Source organism: Phyllostomus hastatus, unplaced genomic scaffold (genome assembly GCF_019186645.2).
Source record: "Phyllostomus hastatus isolate PE091 unplaced genomic scaffold, TTU_PhHast_1.1 phas_contig_86, whole genome shotgun sequence".
Classification (NCBI taxonomy): domain Eukaryota; kingdom Metazoa; phylum Chordata; class Mammalia; order Chiroptera; family Phyllostomidae; genus Phyllostomus; species Phyllostomus hastatus.
The window spans coordinates 75,833,709-75,839,512 of NW_025333977.1; positions in this window are offsets into that span (position 1 = coordinate 75,833,709).

Here is a 5,804-nt window from a genome sequence, read left to right on the forward strand (position 1 = left end):
TACTGGATAAGCACATTTGTTTCTTTTAAGGATCCTACAGTGATTTCCAAAAGACACACTTTGACCTACATTTTAGTACTTCTATAATATAACAGTGAGGTAATTCAGAAGTGAAGAACCAGCAGAAATGACAACATAAGAAGCAAAGGGTCAGAAATATTGTGAAACAAAAGAAATGATACATTGTGCAAGGGTTAGTTCTACATAAGGATATGTAATAATGAAAAAGATTAAAATAAAGTTGATGCTTTTGTTTGTTGCACACTGGTTAGAAAAATCAGTACAGAGTGGCCTAAGTGTTCACGGTCCATTGTGACACCTGCAGAACCATCTTTCTCTTTCTTGTCACCCTTTGTGCGCTGGTCAAACATTGGCTGTGCATTTTATCACCATTTAAGCACTTTTCCTACTCACTAACTTACAAGCAATTTAAGCAATTTTGAATTCCCACTCTGGGAAAATAAAACTGCCATTAAAAGAAAACACATTTACTTTGATTTATTGCTATCAATCCTTTTTTAATTCAAAAGTATATATTTTGAATTACATCTTTGTACAGTAATTCCACCTACAGAGTATGGTTTTTGTTGAAGGAATCAAATGTAATTTTTATCTAATAACCTTACTAAATTTTAAATTTAAGATTTGGGCTTTATTTATAGAGCAGTTTTTCTTCTTATAAAAATGTAAATATGTTAACAGTTCTCTGTGGCAGATTATTTTGTGATATATGAGGTCACCAATGCTGAAGTTAAAGTTCAGAAATAGGAATATTAAAGGCAGGTAGCCAACCAGCAGCCCTGGCTGGACCTTACAGGGTCAATGACCTTTGAGGAGTTTCCGTGGGTCAGTAGTGGATCTGGAGTATTATGGACTAGAAATTTGACTTCGTCAATGTATGCAGGCTTGACCAATTCAAGCAAGTATTTCGTATTTAATAAATTCTCAAAGAGACTACTAATCTATAGGCCCCCATGAGGATTTACTCCCTTGTAATGGTGAGAAGAACTTGGGCTACAAATTCAGCCTTGACGTTCCAGGTATACTGGTGAGCAGTATGTGGAAATAATCCATTCTCTTTATTTATAGCATGAAAGATAAAGAGGTGTAAAAATATGTGGTAAATTACCACCCCACTTTTGTTCCCATCCAAAAATGGACAAATCACTGTAATTGCAGTTTTCAATAAAGCAGATGTCAAGAGGTTATAGGCCCACACATTATACCTGCTTTAGTTTCTAGAGGAAAAAAAATTCTTGGAGCTTGTCAAAGACTCACGGATTAGAGAGGTGGAAGGGATACCTCGCCCCACCCCCAATTCACAGGTGGGAAAATCTTGGACACAGGGCTATCAAATCACAGTGGTAAGGCTGTGGTCAACCCTGGTCTCTGAATCCCATTGCAGTGTTCTTCCTACTTCATCATGCTTTTAAAAGAATTGCGCTGCTATGTTTTAATATAAATTTTCTAAGTAAATGAATAATGAATTTATAGTCATTTATATGTTTCCCTGAGTTGCAATGGGTTTCTGTTACATAAAACACAAAGATATAGAATAAGAAGTTGTAATACTTCATCTTTTATTGATAACATTATCCAGCACCAGAAGACTGGGGACATGAAATCCAGGGGAGCAGGGGATAAAGATTCTATGACCTTGGAGACTAGAGGTGAATGAAGTCAAGAGGAGAAAACAAACAAACAAAACAATACAGTTCTTGCCACCTAGTGGGAAAGCACCACTAAGCTTTTTGCTGCTTTTGTGCAGCATTTGAGAAATTAAGTAATGACTTCCCACTTCTTTTAGGCATTCCAGCCACTTACTTTGCCTAAAATTGCCCAAGTATAGGGAGCTCCATACAACTTCATGAAAAAAGTTAGATCTCACATACACTGTGTGTGAACGACTCAGTGAGAGCTGCCCTGATCATCTCATTTAAAACTGCAACACCTCTACCTCCAACCCATCTCCCTCCCCCTGCTCTCTTCTTCCAGATATCTCCCTTCTCCCACTTTGCACACCATGTAATTAATTCACTCGTTTTTTATCCATTATATTTCTGCCCTAGACTAGAATGTAAGCTCCATGATTGCAAGAATTTTAGTCTGTTTTAGTCCTTTTACCCTAGAATATTGCCCTATACATAGTGGGTACTCAGGAAGTATTTGTTGAATAAATAAATGCAATTGAGAGAATGAAGAATAGAGAATTAGGCACATCTTGACAGATTACATGAGTAGATTTGAAATAAACCTAGACAAGATATAAAGGAAAGATGAGGATAACGTTTTATACAAGTGGACTTCTGGCCAAGACAGAGGTGTAGGTAGATACACTTTGCTTCTTTGCACAACTGAAAGAAGGACACCAACCAATTTAAAAAATAAAAAATAACAAGAACTGCCAGAAAATCAAATTGTATGGAAGTCCGACAACCAAGGAGTTAAAGAAGAAATATTCATCCATACTGGTAGAAGGGGTGGAGGGGACATGTGGCAAGGCAACAGACTGGGCTGGGTGAGGTGGGGGCTGGTGGGCCAGAAGGTCCCACATTTGCATGTGAATAAGCCAGGAGGGACATCTGGGAAGAGAGACAGACAACACAACCCAAGGTTCCAGTTCGGAAAACTAAAGCCTCAAAACCTCTGGTTGTAAAAATCTATGGGGGTTGCAGTAGTGGGAGAAACTACAAGTCCCACAGAAGAGTTCCTTGGGGAAACCCATGGGGTCCTAGAACATACACAAAACCACCCACCCAGGAAGCAGCAACAGAAGGGACCAATTTGCTTGTGGGTGAAGGAGAACGTGACTGGAAACAGGGTGAGAGCCAAGCAAGTGGCACTGTTCCCTCTTGAACCCCTCCCCCACATATAGCAACACAATGCAACGAGGTGGGTTGTCCTGCCCTGGCGAATACCTAATGTTCTGCCCCTTACAACATAACAGGTGTGCTGAGACAAAAAATATGGCCCAAATGAAAGAACAGATCAAAACTCCAGAAAAAGAACTAAGTGACAAGGAGATAGTCAACCTATCAGATGCAGAGTCCAAAGCACTGGTAATCAGGATGCTCACAGAAATGGTTGAGTATGGTTGCAAAATAGAGGAAGAAGTGAAGGCTATACAAAGTGAAATAAAGAAAAATATATAGGAAAACAACAGTGAAGGGACAAAAACTGAGACTCAAATCAATGATTTGGAACAGAAGGCAGATATAAACATTCAACCAGAACAAAATGAAGACACAAGAATTCCAAAAAATGAGGAGAGGCTTAGGAATCTCCAGGACAACTTTAAATACTCCAATGTCTGAATCATAGGGATGCCAGAAGGAGAAGAGGAAGAGCAAGAAATGCACGACCCATGGACATGAACTAAGGGATGCTGGTGGGAGGGGATGTGCAGGGCAGTGGGGGAGAAAGGGGAGAAAGAAATGGGACAACTTTAATAGCATAATCAATAAAATACACTTTAATAATGTTTCACACAAGTTACCATGTAAATAATACTCACAACTTGACTGAGCTTTGGGAGTGTAACTTCTACAGGGAACACCATTATTTGTGTGGTTTAGTCATTCTTAAGCTTCGGTGTCAATAAAAATCAGCTGGGTTGGGATATTTATTTAAAATTCAGAGACTTCTTTACACGCTAAGGACAACACAAAGACCTTTAAAGTCATTACCATATTTATCTCATCACAGCTACTATTATGCTCATCTTATAGTTGATAAAACTGAGGTTACATGTCCAGATTCATACAACTGCAAGGGGTGGAGCCAGGACTCAAAAACACGAATCTGAGTCCCAGCCCCTGTGCATAGCCACTGCTTTATAATGCACTATGCAATACCAGCTCTGTGAACCAGAGTGCTGCTGCAACCGCCTCGGCACAGGGGCCTTATTTCACTCAAGTGGCTAAGGGGAGAGTTTTTCTTCTGTGGGACACTAACAGATTCATGTTGAAGAAAGTTTGCTTTCCTGAGTTTTAATCTCCAAATTTAGCACATAAAGAATGTCTATTTCCATCAAAGCAAGGGGTATCTCCTGAAAACATTTTAAATCAAAAGTAAATTAACACTGTTTCATCCACAAATCACTCTGCCAAACAACAGAACTTCAAATATCAAAATTTGCCTGTGCAGGAGAAAAGGGCTTAGCAAGCTAAGTACTCACAGATTCATCACACTGAGGGCACTAAGCCTCAGATTTGCCTCCGTGGCTCGCCCGACTCCTTACCTGTAACCGCTTAGGTCTGGCAATATGAAGGTAGAAATTTCTGCCCTGGCTTCAGAGGCATCTTTTCCTTTCTTTTCCCCACACTGCAATTTGTGTTGACAATTTTACACATGTATACACGTTCTATTTACAAACTAGAACATGGAAATATAGGTTTTACTGCCTTTGTGGCCAACAAATTTCTAGAAATGGAATCAGACAGCAATCACAGGTATCTAGCTGATGTGATAAAAATGCAACTGGAGGAGTGATCAGCACAGAAGCGTCAGGGATATATGGGTTGGAGATGCCATGGAGTATATACCAGGGACACATGAGACTTCAGGGACACAGGGACTGGAGTGAGAAAGGCCTGCTTTAAGAAGTTCAACCCTGGAGAAGTTTGCATAAACCAGAGGTTTTTATGGATTCCAACATACATTTATCTACTCACTTTGGCTCCATCTCCAGCCCTACTCTTCAGCAACAAGGATAATGTAACAGTTAAGCTGTTACCACAACAAGCAAGGAGAGATAATTGTTTCTGAAGACTAGAAGAGAAAGTAAATAATTATTAATCAAGTGATTTGGAATGGTTGTTAAGGCATAAAGAACAAAAGGTTTTATGTCCTGTGAGGGTTTTAGGGTATGCCCCATAAATGTTTTACACAAGTTACCATTTAAATAATGAGCACAACTTGACTGAGCTTTGGGAGTGTAGGTTGTACAGGGAACACCATTATTTGTGTGGTTTAGTCATTCTTAAGCCTAGGTGTTGATAAAAATCATCGGGTTGGGATATTATGTAAAATTCAGAGACTTCTTCACATGTAAAGACCAGGAATCTGAATTTTTAACAAGTCACCTTGGGTGATTCTAATGAATCACATTTTGAAAAATGCTATCATAAGACTGCAGAGTGCTAAAGATATAATGGTGACTTGAAGCTAAAAATGAGTTCTTGTTCTACTATAGTCACATATTCAAAAAACTAAACCAGTCAAGTCAGAGTCATATAAGCACTCTAAAATTCTCCAATGTTACTAAATAATTATGAATACCACTATATTTTGTAAAGAAAAGAGAAGGAGCCCTGGCTGGGTGATACAGTTGGTTGGAGTGTTGTCCTATGCACCAAAAAGATTGTGGGTTGGGGCACATACTTAGGTTGCAGGTTCAATCTCTGGTCAGGGCTCAAAATGGGAGGCAACCGATTGATACTTCTCTCTCACACTGATGTTTCTCTCTCTCTCTCTTTTTCCCTTCCTCTTGCTCTAAAGTAAATTTTAAAAAAAGCATATCCTTGGTTGAGGATTTGAAAAGATAAAGAAAACAGAAGGAAATATTTAGTTCATCCCATCCATTGTAATTATTGTTCTACCATATTACATCTTAGCAATCTTCAAAAAATGGGCTACCCAAATCTTTCAAAGATTTTAATTATCCTCCAAAGATAAAATTTCTGTTTATCTTTCAGGGCTCCATACCACTGGACACAAAATATTACTCTATATGACAAGCCACACTTAAAGTAAGAGCTACCACTTATTGAGTACTGGGGACTATTTTTACATGTAGCAGCAAT